This window comes from Nicotiana sylvestris, chromosome 11 (assembly GCF_000393655.2).
Source record: "Nicotiana sylvestris chromosome 11, ASM39365v2, whole genome shotgun sequence".
In the NCBI taxonomy this organism is placed as follows: domain Eukaryota; kingdom Viridiplantae; phylum Streptophyta; class Magnoliopsida; order Solanales; family Solanaceae; genus Nicotiana; species Nicotiana sylvestris.
Window position 1 is genome coordinate 154,250,570 of NC_091067.1, and position 27,920 is coordinate 154,278,489.

At 39.3% G+C, this 27,920-nt stretch overlaps 1 pseudogene; it reads left to right on the plus strand.

Annotated features, from left to right (window-relative positions):
• Window positions 1-67: 67 nt before the first annotated feature.
• On the plus strand, window positions 68-27,920 carry LOC104210781 (nicotine N-demethylase CYP82E3-like; annotated as a pseudogene).

The window sequence follows — 27,920 nt, forward strand, 5'->3', positions numbered from 1 at the left end:
AATAAAGGATCATTTGCCAAAGTTGAGATCAAAATGTTGGTCACTTTACTAATAAGAATGAAATGTGATGGAAATTGTGTACGTTGGTATAAGGGAATACAACTATCAAGGAGACGAACAGGTATGTGAAATAAAAGAAGAAATTTGCCACTGATTGCTACTAAAACACTAACAAAATCTTTGAAAAAAGAATCACTCATATAAGTCGGGGTCGAGAGTTTTGGTGTCTCTTTTCTTATGTAGTGTTGTGTTTATTTCAGACTGATTGGAATTTTAAGTATATGATATGCTTAAAATAGGGTGAATGAGAAATAGAGGGAGATTAAATTTTTAAGTAAAATTTTAAGTTTTCCTCCTTGGCAAAGGGACATTGTCCCATATTGGAAGAGGAAGAGCTTTTTTATGGGTATATAAGCAATTGCTCTTCTTCTAGCTCTTAAAGAGTTGTGAAGAAAGCAAGCCTCGCGCCGTCGTCGCTCGCTCGGCTTCGGCTTGGGATTTGGGGTATATAAGGAATTGCTCTTCTTCTAGCTCTTAAAGAGTTGAGTAAAAGCCAAGCAACGCGCCGTCGTCGCACGCTCGGCTTCGGATTTTGGATTTGGTCAATTGATTGATTAATTTTTTGAACCAAATTTATTAGGTAATAGTAAAATATTAACAGAAATATTATTAAATATTTGTTTTAAGAACAAAATATTAATATTAAAATAAATATTAATATTAAATCCAATCCGTTTTTCAGTTGTGTAACGGAAAATTAAACTACCCTCTTCAATTTTTCCTTTTTATTGTTGAGTAAATAGCCATTTATGTTATGGCATTTATGTTGTTGCCGTTTTGCATAAACAATCATTTTGAAGAGTTGCACCTCTTCAGATTTCAGCCCAACTTTGGCTATAAATACAAGTTTATTCTGCTCAGAATTTTCATACGATTTTATGAGTTTCTCCTCCTTCTTCTGCATACTTTTAACATCAAACAAAGCAACGATAAGTGTGATTTGCTACCGAACTTTGTGTTCGCTAAAACACTGGGGTTTGAAGTACCACTACACCAGTGTGTAATTCGTTCTATCCTAGGAGGAAATAATCCATAACCTTGGGTACTAGGAGGGAATTAAATTTCTTAAAGAAATACTGTGAATTAAGTGGGCTCGAATTGATTTTTGTTTCTTTACATTTTCTGTTTATATATTATTCTGCTTTGTTTTTTCAGAATTAGTTTACAAATACAGCTTTCTAATACAGACAGTATTGTGTTTGGTCATTTCAGACTTGTATTTCCGTATTAGAGCTTATGAATCTGTATTTATCAGTTTATCCTAATAGTGTCACGACTCGAATTTCCCACCCTCGGGAGTCGTGATGGCACCTACTAATGTGAGCTAGGCAAGCCAATCCTTTAAACTAATTACTTTATTATCCGGTTATTTCTTTTTAACAAATATAAGGCGATAACATGATAACAGCGGAAACGTACGTTTAAGCGGAAGACAACAATAAAATATCTGAAATCTATGTCTATTACAATTACTCAAGCATTAATCACCCAAAATCTGGTGTCACAGTATCATAGACTGTCTAAGATTGCTACATACAAAGTCTGAAGAAATAACAGTGCACTGTTTCTGAACAAAGGAAAATGAAACAGGAAATAGGGGCAGAGGGAGACGACAGAGCCTACGGACACCTGCAGATCTACCTTGGGTCTCCGGATAGAGTGAAGGAAGCCTCCAAGCTACTGTCCAAAAGTTGCTCCGTGATTTGCACATAGTACTGAGTGTAGTATTAGCACAACTGACCTCATGTGCTGGTAAGTGTCCATCCTAACCTCGGCAAAGTAGTGATGAGGCTAGGACCATACTATCAAATAAACCTGTGCAGTTCAAATATATTTACAGTGGAAAAGTAATACAGAAATAACCAGCCAAGTATGGGATGGGGAGCATGCTATGGGGAAGATAACAATTTCGAATAGAAGGAACATCAAATAAATGAAGGAAAACAACATAACTCGGATATCAACAAAGAATCAGAAATCAATAAATGCACGGCATCACCCTTCGTGATTTTACTCTCGTCCTCACCAAAGCAATCATATAATAAAAATGTACACGGCATCACTCTTCATGCTTTTACTGTCTTTCCTGAATTAATCGGCACGACATTAATCGGCACGGAATGGTACATCGTGCGGCACGGCATCACCCTTCGTGCTTTACACTCTTTCCTCACAATCATACATGGCATAACCCTTCGTGCTTTACACTCTTTCCTCACAAAACAAACAATGCACGGTATCACCCTTCGTGCTTTAACTCTCTTCCTCACCAGAACAACAATCGCAAACAATAGGACAAGGGAATAAATAAAATTGCAATAAAATCCTGGCAAGGGAACAACAATTCAATAATTAAATCCTGGCTAGGGAACAACGTCAATAACATCAACATCTCAGCAAAGGAGGTAGCAAATAAATCAACAATAGCCCGGGAAGGGTGACAATATAATGATCTCTTCTCTTTCTCACTTTTGCTTCACTATTCACCTCACAACTCGAGCTAATGCTCTAGAGGTTCAATTATCACTTATACTTTCACAATTCGTTATACAACTTGAGCCAACGCTCCTCAAGGTTTATAGATCATAATTCCTTCCACAGCCTTTATACAACAAATAGAAACTACCATTAAGGCATGAAGGATACAATGAAGTCATGATAATCACAATATAAAGACTCACGACATGCTAGACACAAACGTATAGATACTCGTCACCATGCATATACGTCGTACTCAACAATTACCACATAGCAAATAGGACTCAACTCCTAATCTCTCAAGCTAAGGTTAGACCAAACACTTACCTCAAACTTCCACGGCCAACTCAATCCTCAAACACCGCCTTTCCTTTTGAATTTGGCTCCAAATCAATTGTATCTAGACATAATCGACTTAATAACATCAATAAACGCTAAACAATCCAATTCCAATGCTTAATTATAGCTTTCCTATCATTCTTTCCAAAAAGACAAAAATCACCCCAGGTGAATATGGTCAAAACCCGAGGTTCTAACCAAAATCCGATTAACCATTCCCCCACGAACCCAAATATATAATTTGTTTTGAAATCGGACCTCAAATCGAGGTCCAAATCCCAAATTTTTGAAAAACCTAGGTTCTACCCAAAACACCCAATTTCCCCCATGAAAATCATTGATTTTGAGTTGAAATTATGTTAAAAGATATTAATGATTGAAGGAAATGAGTAAAAATTAACTTACAATCGACTTGGAAGAAGAGTTGTTATTGAAAAATCGCCCAAAGGAGTTTGTGTTTTAAAAAGATGTGAAACATGAGTTTAAAATCATCTATGTATAAAAGTTGCACGTCTCAGATGTGGGAATTACGAACAGGGGTTCACAATTGCGAACCCCGATCTCTGTATGCTTGGGAATTGCGAAGGGAAGCTCGCATTTGCGAACCCTTAGGAAATCTGGGCTTTTCGCATTTGCGAACAATAAGTCGCATTTGCGACTTCAAGCCTTCCCAGCATACGTCGCATTTGCGAACGGGATCCTCGCATTTGCGAAACATAGCTGCATTTGCGAGATAAGGCAGGCCTAGGATGGTTCGGATTTGCAAACAAGCCCTCGTATTTGCGATATCGCATTTGCGAGCCATGCGAAGCCAGTAGGCCTGATCTTACCGGCAAAATTTCTGCAATTTTTCTAAGTTCAAAATGCACCTCGTGGCCTATCCAAAACTCACCCGAGCCCTCGGGGCTCCAAACTAAATGTACACACAACCTCAAAAACATCCTATTACTCAAATTACCAAAATAACATCATGAACATCGAATTAAATCTCGAGATCAATGAAATTTCTCAAAACTCCTTTAAACATCAAATTTGCATTTAAGGTCCGAATCACGTCAAACGGATTCAGTTTCTTACCAAACTTTACAGAATTATCTTAAATCATATATAAGACCTATATCAGGCGCCAGAACCAAAATACGGTCCCGACACCAACATGTTTTAATCAAAATTCATTTCCAACCCTTATAAACAAGTTCAGAAAATAATTTTCTTCAAAAATTCATTTCTCGGGCTTGGGACTTCGAAATTCGATTTCGGGCATACGCCCAAGTCCCATATTTTCCTACGAACCCTCCGAGACCATCAAATCATGGGTCCGGGTCCGTTTACCCAAAACGTTGACCGAAGTCAAATTAATTCATTTTATAGTCAAAATTTATCATTTTTCAAAAAATTTCACATTTAGGCTTTCCGGCTACGCACCTGGACTGTGCACGCAAATCGAGGTGATGCTAAGAGAGGTTTTTCAGGCATCAGAATGTAGAATTTCATTTTTCCGTTCGTCCTTGAACGGACAGAAGAAGGAAGCACCTGAGTCGGGGAAAATATGAAGATAACGGCTTCACATATCGGACTCGGACTCCCAGGTCGATGCCTCAGGAGGATGACCTCTCCACTGAACATGTACAGAAGAAAAACTCTTCGATTTCAACTGACGAACATGCCGGTCTAAAATAGCTACCGGCTCCTCCTCATAAGACAAGTCTTTGTCCAACTGGACATTGTTGTTATCTAACACGTGGGATGGATTGCCGTGGTATTTCCGAAGCATGGACACATGAAACATCAGATGCACAACTGATAAGCTCGGCGGCAACGCAACTCTATAAGCCACCTCTCCGACTCAATCAAGAATATTAAACGGGCCAATGAACCTAGGGCTAAGCTTGCCCTTCTTCCCAAATCTCATCACGCCCTTCATAGGCGACACTCGAAGCAATACCCACTCACCGACCATGAATTCTAAGTCACGAACCTTACGGTCGGCATACTCTTTTGCCTGGACTGAGTTGTACCAAGCCTATCTTGAATGATCATGACCTTGTCCAAGGCATCCTAAACTAGATCCGTACCCAATAACCGAGCCTCTCCCGGCTCAAACCATCTAACTGGAGACCGGCATTGCCTACCATACAAAGCCTCATACGGAGCCATCTGAATACTCGACTGGTAGCTATTATTGTAGGCAAACTCTGCTAAAGGCAAAAACTGATCCCACGAGCCTCCAAAGTCAATGATACAAGCTCGGAGCATATCCTTCAAAATCGTAATAGTCCGCTCGGACTGTCCGTCCGTCTAGGGATAAAACGCTGTGCTCAACTCAACCCGTGTGCTCAATTCTCAATGAACTGCTCTCCAGAAATGGGAGGTAAACTGCGTACCTCGATCCGAAATGATAGACTCGGGCACACCATGAAGGCGAACAATCTCTCGGATATAGATCTCAGCTAACCTCTCGGAAGAATAAGAGACCGCCACAGGAATAAAATGCGCTTACTTGGTCAGCCTATCAACAATAACCCACACTGCATCGAACTTCCTCTGAGTCCGTGGGAGACCAACAACAAAGTACACAGTGATACACTCCCATTTCCACTCAGGAATCTCAATCTTTTGAAATAAACCACTAGGCCTCTGATGCTCTTACTTAACATGATGACAATTCAAACACCGAGCCATATATGCAACGATATCCTTCTTCATTCTCTACCACCAATAATGCTGCCGCAAATCCTGATACATCTTCGCAGCGCCCGGATGAATAGAGTACCAGGAACTATGGGCCTCCTCTAAAATCAACTCTCGGAGCCCATCCACATTAGGCACACAAACTCGAACCTACAATCTCAAAACTCCATCATCACCTAAGGTAACTTGCTTGGCACCTCCGTGCTGCACCTTGTTTCTGAAGACACACAAATGGGGATCATCATACTGTCGATCTCAGATACGCTCCAATAACGAAAAACGAGCAACGGTGCAAGCTAACACACGGCTGGGCTCAGAAACATCCAACCTCATGAACTGATTGGCCAAAGTTTGAATATCCAAAGCAAGTCGTCTCTCACCAACCAGAATATAAGAAAGACTACCCATACTGGTTGATTTCCTACTCAAAGCATCGGCCACCACATTGGCCTTTCCCGGGTGATATAAGATAGTGATATCATAATCTTTCAACAACTCCAACCACCTTCTCTACCTCAAATTCAACTCCTTTTGCTTGAACAAATACTGAAGACTCTTGTGATCCGTGAACACCTCACATGCCACGCCATACAGATAATGCCTCCAAATCTTCAATGCGTGAACAATGGCTGCCAACTCCAAATCATGAACCGGATAGTTTTTCTCATGAATCTTCAACTGCCACGAAGCGTAGGCAATGACCTTGCTATCCTGCATCAATATTGCACCAAGTCCAATATGAGATGCATCATAATAAACTTTATAAGGCCCTGAACCTGTGGGCAAAACCAACACTGGTGTCGTAGTCAAAGCTGTCTTGAGCTTCTAAAGGCTCGCCTCACACTCATCCGACCATCTGAACAGGGCCCCCTTCTGGGTCAACCTGGTCATCGAGGGTGTGATAGATGAAAACCCTTCCACGAACCGACGATAGTAGCCTGCCAATCCCAAGAAACTCTGAATCTATGTAGTTGATACGGGTCTAGGCTAGTTCTTGACTGCCTCAATCTTCTTCAGATCAACCTGAATACCCTCTGCTGATATAACATGACCCAGGAATGCAACTGAACTCAACCAGAACTCACACTTCGAGAACTTAGCGTATAACTGACTATCCCTCAGGGTATGAAGAACCACTCTAAGATGCTGCTCGCGTTATTCCCGGTTGTGGGAATAGATCAAAATATCATCAATGAAGACTATCACGAACGAATCCAAATATGGCCTGAACACTCGGTTCATCAAATCCATAAAAGCAGCTGGGGCAATTGTCAACCTGAATGACATCACCATGAACTCATAATGCCCGTACCGAGTGCAGAAAAGTGTCTTAGGGACATCGGATGCCCTAATCCTCAACTAATAGTAGCCAGATCTCAAGTCAATCTTCGAAAATATCTTGGCACCCTGAAGCTGATCAAACAAATCATCAATCCTCGGCAATGGATACTTATTCTTGATTATAACCTTGTTCAACTACCGGGAATCAATACACATTCTCATCGATCCATCCTTCTTCTTAACAAACAACACCGGCGCACCCCAAGGCGAAACACTTAGCCTAATGAAACCCTTCTCAAGCAAGTCTTGCAACTGCTCTTTCAACTCAGGCGGGGCCATACGATACGGTAGAACAGAAATGGGCTGAGTGCCTGGAGCCAAATCAATGAAGAAATCAATATCTCTGTCGGGTGGCATAGCTAGCAGGTATGAAGGGAATACCTCAGGAAACTCATGAACAATGGGCACAGAATCAATAGAAGGAACCTCAGCACTAGAATCACGAACATATGCCAAATAGGCCAAACACCCTTTCTCGACCATACACCGAGCCTTCACATAAGAGATAACACTACAGGTAGAATGACCAGGAGTTCCTCTCCACTCTAAATGAGGCAAACTCGGCAAAGCTAAGGTCACAGTCTTAGCATGACAGTCCAAGATAGCGTGGTAAGGTGATAACCAGTCCATCCCCAATATGACATCGAAATTAACCATGTCTAGAAGAAGCAAATCTACGCGAGTCTCAAGACCCCCAATCATAACTATACATGAACGATGGACTCGATCTACCATAATAGAATCACCCACCGATGTAGACACATAAATAGGATCACTCAAAGAATCACTAGGCATGACCAAATATGGTGCTAAATAAGATGACACATACAAGTATGTCGACCCTGGATCAAATAACACTGAATCATCTCTATCACAAACCGGAACTGTACCTGTAATAACTGCATCTGAAGCCTCAGCCTCGGACCTGGCTGGAAGAGCATAACATCAGGACTAGGCCCCACCACCCTGAACTACATCTCTGGGATGGCCTGTTGTTGGATGGCCTCCACCTCTAGCTGCCTGAGCTCCACCTATAATACCTCTACCTCCACCTCTAACACCTCTACCTCCACCTCTAACACCTCTACCCCCACCTCTAGCTGGTTGGGCGGGCTGTGGAACACCTGGTTCCTGAACATGGCAAGAGAACCCTAATGCTGAGAGCCACTCGGTGCTCAAGGGCAAAACCTAGCAATGTGACCCATATCACCACAAGTGTAGCAAGCCCTCGGCTGCTGAGACTGCTGGCCCTAACGACCTGAATGACCACCCTGGAAACTCTGAAGCGGCGGTGCACTGATAGGATCAGGTGGTGCACTGTAGGACTGCTAATCAAAATACTGCATCTGAGGATCACGACCACCTGAAGCACCGTGAGAAACCTGAAGAGCTGACTGAAAAGGCCTAGGAGGATGGCCTCTACCATACGAATCCCTACCTCTAAATGAGGTACCACTGAATCTGCCTGAATGATGGAGTCTCTTGTCCGACCCATGATCACCTCCCTATGACAGAACCATCTCTACTCTCCTGGCCACATTGGCCACCTCCTAAAAAGATATCTCACTCCCAGCCTCCCTAGCCATCTGAAGACGAATCGGATGAATAAGTCCATCAATGAACCTCCTCACCCTTTCTCTCAGTGGGAAGTATGATAAGGGCATGACGAGCCAAGTTGATGAACCTGGTCTCATACTAGGTAACAATCATACAACCCTGCTGGAGACACTCAAACTGACTCTGATAGGCCTCTCTCTGAGTGATGGGGAGAAACTTCTCCAGAAATAGCTAAGTAAACTGCTCCTAAGTCAAAGTTGGCGATCCGACTGGTCTAGCCAAATAGAAATCCCTCCACCAAGTCTTGGCGGATCCAGACAAGCGAAAAGTGGCAAAATCAACTCCATTGGTCTCAACTATCCCCATGATCCTGAGAACCTCGTGACAGCTGTTTAGATAATCCTGGGGGTCCTTAGTAAATGCACCGCTGAAAGTAGTAGTGAAGAGCTTGGTGAACCTATCCAACCTCCATAAAGCATCGGCAGACATAGCCGCTCCATCACCGGTCTGAGCTACTACACCCGGCTGAACTGCTCCAACTGGCTGAATCGTTTGAGTCTGAATCTGGGGAGCTACCTGCTCCGGAATGCGAGTAGCAGGAGTGTGGGCTCCTCCTCCAGCCTAAGAGATGGCTGGTGCTACAATAAGCAAGCCTTCTCGGGTGACACTCTCCATGAGGCCCACTAGACGGACCAGAACATCCTGAAGAACTAGGTAGCAATAGACCCCTCTGGGACCTGAGCGGGGTCCACCGGAACTGCTGGGGCCGGAACTTCAACATCAAAGTCAACCTGAGGCTCCACCACTGGTGCTGCTACTCGGGGATGAGCTTTGACCCTACCTCGGCCTCTAGCACGGCCTCGCCCTCTGCCCCTCGTGGGAGCTGCTGCTGGGGGCTTGGGTTGCTGGTCAGTGGATGAGGAAGCGCGTGTTCTTGCCATCTGCGAAAGAACATAGTAGAAATCTAATTAGCATTGAGAAACCAAACCACACGATAGGAAAGAATAAATGTGAAGTTGTTCCTAACTCTATAGCCTTTGGGGGATTAATACAGATATCTCCATACCGATCCCTCAGACTCTACTAAGCTTGTCTGTGAACTGTGAGACCCATGTAACCTAGAACTATGATACCAACTTATCACGGCCCGGATTTCTCACCATCGGGAGTCGTGAAGGCGCCAACTAATGTGAGCTAGGCAAGCCAATCCTTTAAACTAATTACTTCATTATCCGGTTATTTCCTTTTAACAAATATAAGGCGATAACATGATAACAGCGGAAACGTACATTTAAGGGGAAGACATTAATAAAATATCTAAAATCTATGTCTATTACAATTACTCAAGCTTTAATCACCCAAAACCTGGTGTCATAGACTGTCTAAGATTGCTACATACAAAGTCTGAAGAAATAACAGTACACTGTTTCTGAACAAAGAAAAATAAAACAGGAAATAGGGACAAAGGGAGACGCCAGGGCCTGCGGACGCCTGCAGGTCTACCTTGGGTCTCCGGATGGACTGAAGGAAGCCTCCAAGCTACTGTCCAAAAGCTTCTTCGGGATTTGTACATAGTCCAGAGTGTAGTATCAGCACAACCGAACCCATGTGCTGGTAAGTGTCCAGCCTAACCTCTGCAAAGTAGTGACAAGTTTAGGACCAGACTACCAAATAAACATGTGCAGTTCAAAAATATTTACAGCGGAAAAGTAATACAGAAATAACCAGCCAAGTATGGGAGGGGGAGCATGTTGTGGGGAAGATAACAATTCCGAATAGAAGGAACATCAAATAAACAAAGGAAAAAAACATAACTCGGATATCAACAAAGAATCATAAATCAATAAATGCACGACATCACCCTTCGTGCTTTTACACTCGTCCTCACCAAAGCAATCATATAATATAAATATACACGGCATCACCCTTCGTGCTTTTACTCTCTTTCCTCACCATATAATCAATATAATCGGCACGGAATGGTACATCGTGCGGCACGACATTACCCTTTGTGCTTTACACTCTTTCCTCACAATCATACACGGCATCACCCTTCGTGCTTTACACTCTTTCCTCATAAAACAAATAATGAACGGTATCACCCTTCGTGGTTTAACTCTCTTCCTCACCCAAACAACAATCACAAATAATAGGGCTAGGGAATAAATAAAATTATAATAAAATCATGGCAAGGGAACAACAATTCAATAATTAAATCCCGGCAAGGGAACAACATTTCATTAATTAAATCCTGGCAAGGGAACAACGTCAATAAAATCAATCCCAGTAAGGGAGATAGAAAATAAATCAACAATAGCCCGGCAAGAGTGACAACATAATGATCTCTTCTCTTTCTCACTTTTGCTTCACTATTCACTTCACAACTCGAGCCAATGCTCTAGAGGTTCAATTATCACTTATACTTTCACAATTCGTTATACAACTTGAGCCAACGCTCCTCAAGGTTCATAGATCACAATTCCTTCCACAACCTTTATACAACAAATAGAAACTACCACTAAGGCATGAAGGATACAACGAAGTTATGATAATCACAATATAAAGACTCACGGGCATGTTAGACACCAACGTATAGATACTCGTCACCATGCCTATACGTCGTACTCAACAATTACCACATAGCAAATAGGACTCAACTCGTAAATCCCTCAAGCTAAGGTTAGACCAAACATTTACCTCGAACTTCCACGGCCAACTCAAGCCTCAAACACCGCCTTTCCTTTTGAATTTAGCTCCAAGTCAATTGTATCTAGACATAATCGAGTTAATAACATCAATAAACGCTAAACAATCCAATTCTAATGCTTAATTATAGCTTTCTCATCATTCTTCCAAAAAAATTCAAAAATCTCCCGGTCCCATATGGTCAAAACCCGAGGTTCGAATCAAAATCCGATTACCCATTCCCCCACGAACTCAAATATATAATTTGTTTAGAAATCGGACCTCAAATCGAGGTCCAAATCCCCAATTTTTGAAAAGCATAGGTTCTATCCAAAACACCCAATTTCCCCTATGAAAATCAATGATTTGAGTTGAAATCATGTTAAAAGATGTTAATGATTGAAGGAAATGAGTAAAAATTAACTTACAATCGATTTGGAAGATGAGTTGTTCTTGGAAAATCGCCCAAAGGAGTTTGTGTTTTGAAAAAATGTGAAAAATGAGTTTAAAATCGTCTAAGTATAAAAGTTGCAGGTCTCAGATGTGGGAATTGCGAACAGGTGTTCGCAATTGCGAACCCCGACCTCTGCTGGCTTAGGAATTGCGAACGGAAGCTCGCATTTGCAAACCCTTAGGAAATCTGGGCTTTTCGCATTTGCGAACAATAAGTGACATTTGTGACTTCTAGCCTTCCCAGCATACGTTGCATTTGTGAAGGGGATCCTTGCATTTGCGAGGTCGCATTTGCGAAACATAGCTCGCATTTGCGAAATAAGGCAGGCCTGGGCTGGTTCGCATTTGCGACCAAGCCCTTGCATTTGCGATATCGCATTTGCGAGCCAGGCTTCGAAAATGCGAAGCCAGCAGGCCTGATCATACCAACAAAATTTCTGAAATTTTTCTAAGTTCAAAATGCACTCGGTGGCCTATCCAAAACTCACCCGAGCCCTCGGGGCTTCAAACCAAATATACACACAACCTCAAAAACATCCTACAGACTTATTTGTGTACTCAAATCACCAAAATAGCATCATGAACTTCGAATTAAACCTCGAGATCCATGAAATTTCTCAAAACTCCTTTAAACATCAAATTTGCATTTAAGGTCCGAATCACGTTAAACGGATTCCGTTTCTTACCAAACTTCACATAATTTATCTTAAATCATGTATAAGACTTGTACCGGATGCCGGAACCAAAGTACGGGCCCGACACCAACATGTTCTAATCAAAATTCATTTCCAACCCTTATAAATAATTTCAGAAAATAATTTTCTTCAAAAATTCATTTCTCGGGCTTGGGACCTTGGAATTCGATTCCGGGCATACAACCAAGTCCCATATTTTCCTACGGACCCTCCGGGACCATCAAATCACTGGTCCGAGTCCATTTACCCAAAACGTTGACCGAAGTCAAATTTATCATTTTTCACAGATTTTCACATTTAGGCTTTCCAGCTACGCACCCGGACTGCGTACGCAAATCGAGGTGATGCTAAGAGAGGATTTTAAGGCATCGGAACATAGAATTTTATTTTTTAAAACAAGTGATGACCTTTTGGGTCATCACAAATAGAAGCATTAGTGACTGCTTCCACGGCTGAAACCCGTGACCTATAAGTCACACAAATACAACTTTAATGTTTTAATACCTAGCAATTTCCTGATAAAAACAGTTCTAACATAGCCCATCAAAATGTAAATGATTGAAGAAAAAGATGACTTTAAATAGGAAAAAACCAGTTAGGGTTGAAAAGGGGCTGTGGATTAGTTTTTTAGTTCGATACGAAAGAGCAAGTGAAGTTTCATTAGCAAAGGTTTAACTAAGAAAGGACAATGCCTGAAAGGACATATATTAAGAACACATACAGGGATTCTAATTAGTAATTGTCAACTTGATGTTTGACTATTTTTGTTTGTGGTCCATACAATTCAAATTTTGCTAGAAAAAGGTTATGTAGCAAGTTGATCAACTGGACAATTAGGGATGTGACATGAAAAGGGTTCAGATTTTTTTTTTTTTCATTACAGCAGCGGAGGAGGGAAATACTACGTTACGCATGGGGTTTGAACCCTCCATCTCAATTGTCGAAGATAAGAAACTTATTAAGTGAGTTATCCCTTAACTCCGATTCAATTATGTTTCCGATGACTTCAAAAAATACTGAGTTCATTACTCAAAAGGTCACTCAACTATATAAATTTACTTAGTAAAGTTATGTTCAATTGTTTATAATATAAAAGTGACAAACTATGTCTATAACACTTAGAAGACCTCTCAATTATATTTCTCAAACTTTCTGATGACTAGCTAAATACTATTTTATCCTCTAAATTATCCAAAAGAAATCTTTTTTTTTTACTTTTTCTAATATTACAAAATATTTTTTCTTTTTAATCTATATTATGGATTTACGTATTAAAAAATTATTTACAAAGTAAAAAGCGAAATTATTTTATTCTAACATTATATATAATACTTGAATAATATTTTTTACGTTTATACTTTATAAATAATATTATTCTTTCAATATGCTAGTCATAATATAGATTAAAAAGGAGGGGAAAAAATTATACTATTAAAAAGATAAGGCGTAATGGCTTCCTGGCCACTTAAACTTGTAAGGCTTTTGAAAGCTGATACACAAATTTTGGACTTTCCTATTTGAACACTCAAACTCGTGAAACCCTTAACTAATAAACACATTTGACCATTGATCCTACGCGCGTGTATTACACATTCACATACGTGTCCATCCAGTCAACAAATGACCAATGGGATTATTACACATCAAGGGCGCCAAAACAAACCATAGTTGTGCTGGAATAAATTTATTAATTTCTAATTTTGCTTCTATTTCCCTTATTTTCTTCTTCACCATACCTGTGCAACTTTTACCTAACTCAAGGTACCAAAATGACCCAGCAAACCAAATTAACTACGAAGAGGGCCACAAATAATTTACATACTACTACGGCAGAAAAAATCAAACACAAAGGAACAACAATGGATACTTAGAATTGTTCATGTGAATTAGAGAAAATGAGTAAAAACATGGATAATATATGATCAACAGAAATCTGGAAATTGTACCACGAACCGGAAAAAAAATAACTCGCTGGCAATCTCGAACGTCCTCAACACTCAAACCGAACAACCACAAAAATATCTTTGTCCCTTTGTTTTTTCGCTCACTTCCCCATCTCTTTTTCACCCATTCTCACCCCCAGATCTGTTTCTCTGTCCCTTGCGTGTATGTGGATTTATCTTGCAGCTGTTTCTGGTAGTAGGCGGATAGCTTTTATATTGAGAACAAGAAAAGCTCAAAATCCGAAGGGTGGGGAGGGGGAGGGAAGGCGCTATTAGGAGTAGATGGGGAGGAGGGACTGGTTGGGTTTGTTTAGTCGTTGTTGTGGGTTATGGGTGTAGCTTTGTTCTGGTCGTTGGGGATGGTGTGAAGATATAGGGGTGGTGTGTAGATGACGAGATCTGGGGGGGGTGTTTCTATTATGGAAATCGACGGATGGGATTTCTTTTTCTTTTTTGGTTTTCCTTATAGTTTTTGTTTATTTTTTTTGATTTTACAATCTTTTTAATGAATAGTAATAGATACACGCACCATTTGAATGTGACTTGTACGCATTATGTCCATATAATATAAGCTACCGCCGCATAAGCATAGTCAATAGTTAAAGGTGTTTATTAGTTATAGGTTTCACGAGTTTGAGTATTTAAATGGGAAACACTAAAGTTTGTGTATCGATATTCAAAAGTCCTACAAGTTTAAGTGTCCAGGAAGCCATTTAATATTAAAAATTTAGAGGGTAAAATAGATATTTAGCTGAGGAAAAATAAATAGATATTTAGCCAATTGAAAGTTTAAGAAAAATGTTTTTTGCATCACAAACAAAAGAAATATAACTATACGGGGTGTTTCAAATAAGAAATTACTCCAAAATATTAGCTGAACTATCAAAAAACCAATAAAAGATAGTGTAAATTCAATTAGTTCATTTATGACTTCAAAAAGAATACAGTTGTAAATTAATATATCGATTAAAAAGGTTCAAAAATAAACTAACTAGTTCATTTATGAACTTCAACGAGGGTGCACTAAGTTATTTAAAAATGTTCTGTAACGACCCGATTGGTTGTTTTGAGCTCTAGCATGTCATTCGGTGGTTTGAGACCATGAGCAGCTTCATTTCAGGTATTATGACTTATACGTGTGGTCGGAATTGAATTTCGGGAAGTTCGAAGTTGATTTGGAAAGGAAATTTTCATTTCGAAAGCTTTAAGTTGGAAGAATCTGACTAAGGGTTGATTTTGAGTAAACGACCTTGGAATCGGAATTTGAAGGTTCCAACATGTTCGTATCATAATTTCGAACTTGAGCGTATGTCCGGATCAGGTGTTGAATGACTCGGGAGAGTTTCGGCGCCTATTGTGGAAGTTGGAATTTTGAAAAAATTTCATAAATTTGGGTTAAGTGCATTTCAATGTTAACTATGTCTGTTCGAATTTTTGAGTCTGAGAACAGCTCTGTATGGTGATTCCGGTACTGGGAGCGCATCCGATATGGATTTGGTGGTCCGTAGTTCATTTTGAAGTCGTTTGGCGAAAGTTAGAATTTGAAGGATTTTTGAGAAGTTTGATCGGAAGTGAACTTTTTAATATCGAGGTCGAATTCTGATTCCTAAAGTTAGAGTAGGTCCGTAATGTCAAAAATACCTTGTGTGCAAAATTTGAGGTCAATCGGGCGTGATTCGATAAAGTTCATAAGCTTGAATTGAGTTGTGATCCGCTATTTCGATGTGGTTTGATGTGATTTAAAAGCTCAACTAAGTTCGTAATATGCTTTGGGAAGTATTGGTATAATTGGTTAAGGTCTTGAGGGCCTTGGGTGTGTCTCGGAGTGAGTTCAAACTGATATTGGACTTTGAGGAATTGCTGGTTTTTGGGCATCTGGTTTCCTCTTCCACGATCGCGAGAAGAGGGCCGCGATTGTGAAGGGTTAAGTGGAGTAGTGGGATTTTTGCTTTACGTGATCGCGTACAATAGTTTGTGTTCGCGAAGGGTCGAGCTGGAGGTTCTTCGCGTTCCCGTCGGAGCTATCACGAATGCGTTGTCTTAATGGGGCTGGCCCTTTTTAGAGAAGGTTGTTCTATGCAATCACATATCGATGTTCGTGATCGCGAAAGAGGAAGGGGATGAGCAATACGATCACATTCTGGGCATCGCGTTTGCGAAAGAGAAGCTTTTGGGCAGTTGTTGATTGGCCTTCGCTATCGCAAGGGCATTTCCGCGATAACAAAGGGGAAAGGCCTGGGCAGTGTTCTTTTAAAATCGAGGTTTTCGCTCATTTGCACTTCATTTCCTCCATGGGAGCCGGTATTGGAGCAATTTTGGAGCTCTATCTTTATCTTCTATGTCAAGGTAAGTTATTCCCACTCATTTTGAGTTAAATACATGAATTATACATGGATTGGAACATGAAAATTAGTAGATATTTGGGGTTTTGGTGAAAAAACCTAGAATTGGTATTTTATGGATTTTAACCACGATTTTGGACATGGAACTTGGAATAAATTATATATTTGAGTTCGTGGTGTTATGAATAAAGTTTATCTTCGAAACATTTCGGAATCTGGGCATGCAGGCCCTGTCACGACCTGGATTTCTCATCCTCGGGAGTCGTGATGGCTCCTACTAGTGAAAGCTAGGCAGCAAACTATTCCGATTAATTTACCCTTTTCATTTTTAACCTCTAACAATTGCAAGTTAATATATTATAAACAGCGGAAATAATGTTGCGGAAGAACGAAATTTAACAATTAAGCTAATACCAATACGAATCCATAAACATAAACCATCCAGAACTGGTATCACAATCTCACGGACTATCTAAGAAAAACTACAAATAGGGTCTGAACAAGAAAGTACATGTCTGTCTCTGAAATAGAAAAGAACAAAAAGGACTAGATAAGAAGGCGACGCCAAGGCCTGCGGATGCCTGCAGGACTACCTCGGGTCTCCGTTGGACTGAAGGCATCAACCCCTAGCTAAGGTCCGTAAGCTCCAGTACCGGGATCTGCACAAAAGAGTGCAGAGTATAGTATCAGTACAACCGACCTCATGTACTGAGTAAGTGTCGAGCCTAACCTCGGTGAAGTAGTGACGAGGCTAGGGCACAACAAACAAATAACCTGTAGTTAAACAACATCTTACAGAATAACAGTAATAGAAATAATTCAAAAGTAACGGGGGAGAGGTAACATGCTATGAGGAAATACCAACGTAAAGAATCACAATAATAGTGGAATAAGACAATTAAAGTAATTGAACCGAAAGCAGCAAGAAATCATAACAAACAGGCGATAAGTGCACGACATCACCCTTCGTGCTTTTACTCTCAATCCTCATCAATGCAATTATGTAATGAAAATATGCACGACATCACCCTTAGTGCTTTATCTCTCATCCTCTCCATGTAATATTAGAAATGTGCACGGCATCACCCTTCGTGCTTTATCTCTCTTCCTCACCATATGCATCAATATCAATGAAAATGTACACGGCATCACCCTTCGTGCTTTATCACTCTTTCCTTACCATATGCATAAATATGAATGTACACGACATCACCTTTTGTGCTTTATCTATCTTTCCTCACCCAAACAATAGCAACAACAATATCCCGGCAATGGAATCAACAAGAATAAACACATCCCAACAAGGGAATCAACAGTAAGAAATAAATACGTCCCGGCAAGGGAATCAACTATAACCAAACTAGTACCAACAATTAACTTCACAAATGAACCTCAATTGGAGCCAATACACAATAATAAATCAATACCAAGAAGATAATCATATGTCTTGCTCAACATGCATAATCAACAATTTAGGCAATTGTAGTATTTATTAAGAAAATACAGAGATCAAAATTTAAGACTCACGGGCATGCTTGGCACCAACGTATAGATACTCGTCACCACACCTATACGTCGTACACTACACTAGCACATAGGAAATAAAGCACAATACCTATTCCCTCAAGCTAAGGTTAGATCAAACGCTTACCTCGAACTTCCACGACCAACTCAAGCCTCAAACACAGCTTTTCCTTTAGTATTCGCCTCCAATTTACTTGTATCTAGCCCAAATTAATTTAACAACATCAATAAATACTAAATAATTCATACCCAATGCTTAACTATAGGTCTTCTATCATTTTTCTAAAAAGTCAAAAAACGACCCCTGGCCCGCTTGGTCAAAACTCGAGGTTCGGATCAAAATTCGATTACCCATTCACCCACGAGTTCGAATATGCAATTAGTTTCGAAATCCGACCCCAAAACGAGGTCTAAATTCCACTTATTCAAAAATCCCTAACTCTACCCAAGTTCTCAATTTCTACCATGGAAGAACAATATTTAAGCCTAGAAATTTTATGGGTGTTAATGGAAAATGAAAGAGATGGGTTTAGGAACACATACCTATGATTTGGTGTTGAATTTGCTCTTCAAAAATTGCCTAGGGTCTGATTTTGGGGAAGAAGATATGAAAATATGGCTAAATTCCCGTTATGGTTCTTTTTTAAATCGTTGGATAGACCTTCTTCGCGTTCGCAAAGGGTCTGTCATGTTCGCGAAGCTTTGGCTAGAAGAGCCTTCGCGTTTTAGAGTTACTGTATGTGTTTGCGAAGGTTGATCCCCCTGACCTTCGCGTTCGCGAGCCAATTGCCGCATTCGCGTAGAGCATTTTCCCTTCCCCCAGTTCCCTGCCAAATGGCCTTTGCGTTCGCGATAGCAGGTCCGCGTTCGCGAAGGGTAACACCCCTAAGGCTTCCCGTTCGTGACCTGTGTCTCGCGTTCGCGTAAAAGGAATTTTCCTTCAGTACCACTTTGCTCTTCACGTTCGCGAGAGTTCCTTCGTGAACGTGAAGAAGGAATTACCTGAGCACCTGCAACAACTATGACAACAGAATTTCTAAGTTTCAAAACATCCCGAACTCCATCCGAAACTTACCCGAGCCCTCGGAGCTCCAAACTAAACATGCAAACTAATCTAAAAATATCATACGGACTTACTCACGCAATCAAACCGCCATATAACATCTTTAACAATGAATTTAGCATCAAAATCTAAGAAAAATCTCAAGAACTCTTAATTTCCAAATTTCACAACCGAGGGTTCGATTCACGTCATATGAATTCCGTTTTTAAACAAATTTTACAGGCACAACTTAAATACCATATAAGACCTGTACCGGACTCCGAAACCAAAATACGATCCTGATACCATCAAATCCAAACATCTTTAAATTTTCAAAAAACTCTTATAATTTCAGTTAAACAATTTTCTTCAAAAATTCATTTATTGGGCTTGGGACCTCGGAATTCAACTCCGGGCATATGCCTAACTTCCATATTTTTCTACGGACCATCCAGGACACTCAAATCATAGGTCTGGGTCCATTTACCCAAAATATTGACCGAAGTCAACTTAAATTTAATTTTAAAGGCAAAATTAGAATTTTTATCAAATTTTCACATAAAAGCATTTCGGATATATGCCCGAACTATGCACGTAAATTGAGGTGAGATAAAAGTAGGTTTTCAAGGCCTCAAAATATAGAATTGACTTGTAAATCAAGTGATGACCTTTTGGGTCATCATAGGCCCGAGGGTGATTTTTATCGACTTTTTGATCGAGGTTTGAAATTGTTATAAATTGGATTATAATGAGTATATTAATATATATTAATGGGTTTGCATAATTATTGGCTAGTTTTGAAGCGGTGACCATTGATTCGAGCTGTTTGAAGGGCTCGAAAGCCAGTTATGGAACTTTGGAGCGAGGTAAGTCTCCTTTCTAACCTTGTAAGAGGGAATTTACCCCATAGGTGAAATGAATCAATATGTGATCCTATTTGTAGGGGCTATGTACGCACAAGGTGACGAGAGTCCGTGCATAGCTACTATTATGCTTAAGTTCGGGTAGTCTAGGACCAAAAACATTCTTTACTTGTAATATTTGCAATCTTATTGTCAATTTAAAATTCTTAAATCATATAGAACTTTGTAAATAAATTTCTAAAGTCAAGACATCATTTTCTTGACTTTTAAAAGAGAAATTGCATTTTCCTTGGATAATTGCCCCTTGATGAATTCTTGATTGACTGTTTGAATGTGTTTATCTTTTGTGGAACGGGCCGAATGCCTAGGTAGATTAAATAGATGCATCTATAGTTCGCATCATTCGACCCTCTAGTAGTGCACAGTTTAAATATTATGTTGGATCGGGCCGTACGACCTTAGCATGATTTGCGCATGCTTGTATTGCTTCCCTTGAAATTTATAAATAATAATATTGTCTCCTTGGCCTGAGATAAATTGATAAATAATGAAAATGAATTTGAAAATCCCTTATTAACAAAAGGATTGTTTACCTGCTTCATGATTTCCTTGAGTCTACCTCCTTTTAATAAAATCCATGATTTGTTATATTATTGGTACATTATTGTTGGCTATAGTAAGTGTCGGAGTCGACCCCTCATCACTATTTCTTTGAGGTTAGACTGGATACTTACTGGGTACGCATTGTTTTCGTACTCATACTACACTTGTTGTACATTTTGTTGTACTGGCACATGTGTGTTTAGTGGCCTTGTGGTGCAGCAGCATGGTTGATACGAGGACTTGGGTGAGCTGCATCTTCTACCACGATCCGCAGCCAGCAGAGTCTCCTTCAGATTATTTGTATTCTTATTCCTGTCCAAATTTGCATTCCGGATAGATGCTGCATTTTATTTTATTATTCCTAGTTGATGCTCATGCACTTGTGATATCGGGTTCTGGGATGATTATTAATTATTCATTGATGATATAGTTAAATATTATTATTTATTCTGAAATCTCATCTTTTACTATTAAATTGAAGAAAAATCATGATTTCAAAAATACTAAAACGAAAACTAAATTAAGTATTAATAGTTGACTTGACATCATGATATCCGATGCCATAACGACCACTATTGGATTTAGGGTCGTGACATGTTCAAATTAAATTCAGCTAGCTATTCATCAATGACATCATTTGAATTTCTATCAAGAATTACTATTTTTGAAGGTACAATTTATTAGGGAAAAAATGTTTTTTTATGATGGATTTCAATTTGAATAGAAGAAAATAACTTTACAAAGATCTATGATATGTGCTACTTTAACTAATGCAATCGTGACACATTTCATTCCCTTACTGGCTCTTACATATTGGATCATCACTAATATATAATGAATTTACCTTCGCGCACAAGTCAACTGCTGTATTTACCTTAAAAATTTTTATTGAATATATAGTTAATATAAATTATTATATAACTTAAAAAAACTAAAATCTAAAAGCTTTAAGCTTTAAATGTTGACTTTGATAATAAAACTGCTAGTTATAAATTACGTTATTAAATTAAAGTGACTCATAACAGCATAGATTTTATAAATTTGAATTGGTAACTTATACATGAGTAACAGAGTAAGAAACACCTTAAAACTGTAGAAGCAATACGAATAAATTGCGTGACAACCTAAATATTAAGAGTCAAAATTCGCAGCCTATTTGTTCCTCCATTTTCCTAAAAATTACATGAGCTTTATATATTGCCAACCTAAATATTAATGTCAAAGAAAAGTATTGTGCAACTTAGCGGGGTATGTTATAATCAGTGGCGAAGCCAGAAATTTTATTTAGGGTGTTCAAACTTGACATAAGTCAAAAAAATCCCGGATAAAAGGTGTTCAATATATGTTATATACCATTAAAATATATTTTACCTATATATATAGTGTAATTTTTCGACGAATGATGGTGAGTTGACCACCCTTAGGGCTATGTACCTTTGTCCCTGGTTATAATCAATGATATATGTATTGCGTGACTTAGTGTATATTTCGGTACGGTATTAATATTTCGATATTATTTTTTAATACCAAATATCATGTCTAATACCAATTTTTTTTAAAACTTAAACCAATTAACCCATCAAATACCAATGTTTTTACGATAATTCTGTATTTACCATGCACAACCTACAATTACCTGTAGTTTGATTCTCAGAGTTCTTTTGCTAAAAATCCATAATGGTGTTTCCTATAGAAGCCATTGTAGGAGTAGTAACCCTAATTACATTTCTCTTCTACTTCCTATGGACAAAGAAATCTCAAAAACATTCAAAACCCTTACCACCAAAAATCCCCGGAGGATGGCCGGTAATAGGCCATCTTTTCCACTTCAATAACAATGGCGACGACGACCGTCCATTAGATTTTTAGCTGAGATTTCGTAACTATAAATACATTATGTTGTAGTGGCTTCGGGCCCGTATGTCTGAAGTTTACGCGAAAAGTGGGTACGCTAGCAATTTTTTTTGCAAACGGGTGTAGATTCAAATCCCCCAAATTCATGATAAAAACAAATTTAACATGGCCCATCAAAATGTAAATGATTGAAGAATAAAGTGTCTTTAAACAAATATCAACCGCGGGGAGGAGGGGGGAGGGTGTTGAACAGAGATTGTGGTGCCGCACCAAAGGAAAGAGCGATACACATTAGTGGTACGAGGATAACCACTAATTTCTAGTACGAGGATAAGGTGAGGCAGTCGATTATTTCCCATTATTTCTAGTTGAATATTGAATATAAAATAAAACTCCGTAAAGCTTCTGAAATAGAGGGAGTATAATATTCATTTCAAGAGATCATTATAAAAAGGAAGTTGGTGATAGTTTGATTGTCAAGTTATCTTATCTAAAAATCCATAATGGTGTTTCCTATAGAAGCCATTGTAGGAGTAGTAACCCTAATTACATTTCTCTTCTACTTCCTATGGACAAAGAAATCTCAAAAACATTCAAAACCCTTACCACCGAAAATCCCCGGAGGATGGCCGGTAATCGGCCATCTTTTCCACTTCAATTAGCTCGAAAACTCGGAGACCTAGCTGACAAATACAGGCCCATTTTCACTTTTCGGTTAGGCCTTCCACTTGTGGTAGTTGTAAGCAGTTACGAAGCTATAAAAGACTGCTTCTCTACAAATGACGCCATTTTTTTCCAATCGTCCAGCTTTTCTTTAGGGCGAATACCTTGGCTACAATAATACAATGCTTTTTCTACTACAATTGGGGTTTTCTCCTCTTCGAGTTTTATAGAAACAAGAAAGGAGAAATAATTAATTCTTGGCTGTGAATTACTACTATAATTTTGAAGTGATTTCAAAAATAATGGGTGTTTCAGCGGGCAAAATCTGAGAAGATGTTGCTTATAGTTTTCTAGTAGTGTTAATAATTACTAATGGTAAAGGAAAAAAAGGGGTAAAGGTCACAATCTCGTACTATCTTCTGTGCTCATTATTGAATCCATGCTTAAAACTGAAAAGAAGAAAGAGTACTGCAAACATGCTTAAAATTCGAAAATATATCTCAATTACTGAATCCATGTTACAGGTGGACAACCTCTTAATGCGGCTCAAACTTGTACACAGAGCAATGCAGAATGCTTTATGCATCAGATTACCCTTTTTGTTAGACTATCTAAATATTTATAACGATGATTTAATAAATAAAAAATAGAATGATAAATGGAAAAAATATGAGATTTCTTTTTTTTTTTTGGGGGGGGGGGGGGGGCGACTTATATGAATTCGCCTAGGCTTGGGAGGTAAAACGGTCTTTACCGGTCAAGACTTTACTCCAAAACTTTATCTTGAGAGCTCTGAATCAGAATAAAAGAGTATTTACCACTTCAAAATCTTTAGTGGTAAAAAGATGAGATATAACCTCTTAAAATTGATTGAACCACGTTGATGGAATAAATTCTTAACTCCCTTTGAAGAAAGAAAGCAAGGGACTTCTCTTTTTTAGGGAAAAATTCCTCAATTCCTTGTTAAATATAGATCCAAGTCTTTTTTCTATTTTTAATAATGATGGTGCTTGAATTAATATAGTCAAAGCTAATACCAATGTCATTTGATTTGCGAACAAGTTATACTAGAGTTATATAATACGGCATTAAATAATAGTGATTATTTAGAGGATATACTTTTTTCTTGGGTAAATATTTGATTTTTTAGATTAAAAATAAAATATATAGGTAAGGTATAAAAAGTGTGTTTGATTTTACCCTAAATAAACTTGACCTCGTGCAACTCTAAGAGAAGAGTTGAAATAACTGAATTATTTTATTGTTAATCAATTAAGAACAAGGTATGTGAATGATTGATATTCCCTTTTTAACCATTTCTTTTTCCATAGAGTTTGGTCTTGGATGAAGCTCTAATGACTCGGCGGTCGTTTCATGAGTCATAGCCTAGTTCCTCCCATTTCTGCTTCCTTACGTGTTCTTCAACTGTATTTCATCTCATCGTGTTGATTGGTTCTGGTTCGGAGTGGTTTTGGAGTGAATTGAGATACTTAGTTTCTTTTAAGTAGGCTTAAGTTGGAAAAGTCAATGGATGTTGACTTATGTGTAAATGATCTCGGATGGGAATTTCGATGGTTCAGTTAGTCTCGTTAGGTAATTTTGGACTTGGGAGCGCATCCGGAATGTGATTTGGAGGTCCGTGGTAGATTTAGCCTTGAATTGGCGGAATTGAAAATTTGGCGTTTCTCGGTCGGCAATGAAAATTTTGATATCGAGGTCGGAATGAAATTCTGAAAATTGGAGTAGGGCGGTAGTATTACTTGAGACGTGTGTGCAAAATTTCAGTTCATTCGTATGAGGTTTGATAGGTTTCGGCATCATTTGCGGAATTTGGAAGTTTGGAAGTTCTTAGGCTTGAATCTGAGGGTGATTTGGTGTTTTAATATTGTTTTGAGTGTTCCGAAGGTTTGAATAAGTTTGAATGGTGATATCTGACTTGTTAGTATTTTTGGTTGAGGTCCCGAGGGCCTCGGGATGAATTTGGATGGTTAACGGAAGATATGGAATTTAGTTGGTGCAACTGAAGTTGTTGCTTCTGTTATTTTCACACCTGCGGCTTGGGGACCGCAGGCGCGAGGTTGCAGATGCGAGAGGGAGACCGCAGATGCGGAATTTGGCCATCAGGAGAAGAACTGCAGATGCGGTGAGTTGGACGCATCTGCGAGACCGCAGGTGCAGTGCTTGGGGCGCAGATGCGGACCTGGGTGTTTAAGTGAAAACCGCAGGTGCAGTTGGATGGACCGCATAAGCGGTTGTGCAGGTGCGGTAGAAGGACCGCATATGCGGAAAATGCTGGGCAGAATGTATAAAACGGTTCTTTCACGATTTTTTGCCTATTTTCTCCATTTTTAAAGACGAGTTTCCTACTCTTTAATCATGAAATTAGTGAAAATTTGGCGTGAAGTTGAAGGAGTTAGGGCTTGAGTTTGAAGAGTTTGATTTGGGGATTTGAGGGACCATTCAAGGTCGGATTTTTGATGAATTTGGTATGTATGAACTTAGGAGTGAAAGGAGTTTCTAGTTTTGTGATTTTGTTTGGATTCTGAGACATGTGCCCGGGGGCCGGGTTTGGGTGAATTTCAGGATTTTGGTATAATTCGATAATTTTTCGTATGGAATCAGTTCATTGGCTTATATTGATTGCATTGTATTGCTTTTGGTTAAACTCGGGATGTTTGGAGGCCGATTCCAGAGGCAAGGGCGTCGCAGAGTAGAGATTTGACTGATTCGAGGTAAGTAATGATTGTAAATCTTGTCCCAAGGGTATGAAGCCCCATATTACACATCGTTTCACTATTTTGAGGTAACACATATGTTGGATGACGAGCGTGTGGGCGTGCACCATTGGGGATTGTGACATGGTCCGTCCCGTTGCAACTATTAAGTTGCATACGTGACTAAAAACTATTCAATACTTATGTATTTTAGAAAGAATTTCTATGATTTGGATTGAATGCCATATTTAGGCTTCGTGCCAAGCTGTTTGGACCCTTAAGGGCCTTTTTACTATTATTTCCTTACTGTTTTGACTTAAGATTTGTACTCAGTAATGTTATGTTTTACTGATTTCATAAGTCACTTTTTGTTACTCCGTTTTGATGCATAAAAAGATATTTTGGGCTGAGCACCCTGTTTTACTGATAGCCCGAGTGACTTGAGAGGCTTTTGACTGAGTAAGACTGAAGCCCTGTGTTGTGAGGATATTATGGGATCGGGTTGCGAGGCGCAACATGTTGTTACTGATTTGTGATTATGATAGGCCGATGGCCTGATATATTATGCCATGAGGTATCTTGTTATAGCGCTTGGGTTGTAGGAGCCCCTCCGGAGTCTGCACACCTCTAGTGAGTGCAGGTACGCTGTGCGAGTGATATGATGTGATGCCTGAGGAGCTATTATTGATTCATGTTGTGCCCGAGGGGCTATTATGAGTGACTGTGAGGTTTGCCAGAGGGGCTGGTTCTGAGTGATGTTATGCCCGATGGGCGATTTATGATTCATGTTGCCCGATGGGCTATATACGAACTATGTTTTTCCCGAGGGGCTATTATGATTTTTATCATTTTTACTCTAAATTGCATTGAGCTTCTGTTGAAACTGTTGGAAAGCATCTTCTAATGATTTTATGAAAAACTGATTTTTAAACGAGAATATTTTGACTCATATACTAATCTGAAAGCATGTTGAACTTACTGAGTTTTGTGATATGGAATTTTCTGTGTTTTCTTACTGTTCAGTATTTATTTACCTTTGTTACTTACTGAGTTGGCGTACTCACATTACTCCTTGCACGTTGTGTGCAGATCCAGGAGTTGCTGGACGTGCTAGCGAGCATTGATCTTCATCCCCCGCGGATACTTGGAGTTGGCAAGGTAGATGCATAGCGATCGCAGCCTTGTCCTTCTCCCTTCTATCTTCCTACAGATATTAGTAGTTGATTTCCACACTATTTTTGTCTTGTTATGTTTCAGAACAATTGTAATATTGCTCATGACTTAGTGACACCCGAGGTCGGGCTTTATTTTTTGCGTTTTGGTTTTTGACTTTATACTTTTGTGAGGATTTCAGTATGAAAAGGGTTGTTATTTAAATTTTAATGAAATGTTGAGCTATTTTGGGAATGTGTTGACTAGCCTAGTTCCATAATAGGTGCCATCACGATCGGGTTGGTTTTGGGGTCGTGACAGTAGCAGGCACAGTTGCTCTTCATATAAATTGGGGTGTGGCATTACTGATAAACAATCAACATGTCTTGAAAAAGCACAAGAAGAGATAGACACAAAAGTTGGAAAGAAAAGATGGGTAGAAGAGAGTGATATTAAGGATTTGGTGTACCTCCAAGTTATTGTTGAAGAAGTGTTATGATTATATCCACCAGGACCTTTGTTTGTACCACATAAAAATGTAAAGGATTGTGTTGTTAGTGGATATCACATTCCCAAAGGAACTAGACTATTCGCAAATGTAATGAAATTACAGCGCAGTCCTAAATTCTGGTCAAATTCTGATAAGTTTAGTCTAGAAAGATTTGTCGCTGGTGATATTGACTTCCGTGTGGTCGACACTATGAGTTTTTCATGTTTGCTCCTGGAAGACGATCTTATCTGGGGATGACTTATGCATTGTAAGTGGAACACTTAATCATGGCACATTTGATCCAGTGTTTCGATTATAGAACTCCACTTGACGAGCCCTTGAATATGAAGGAAGGTGCAGGCATAACTATACGCAAGGTAAATTCTGTGAAAGTGATAATTACGCCTCGCCTGGCACCTGAGCTTTATTAA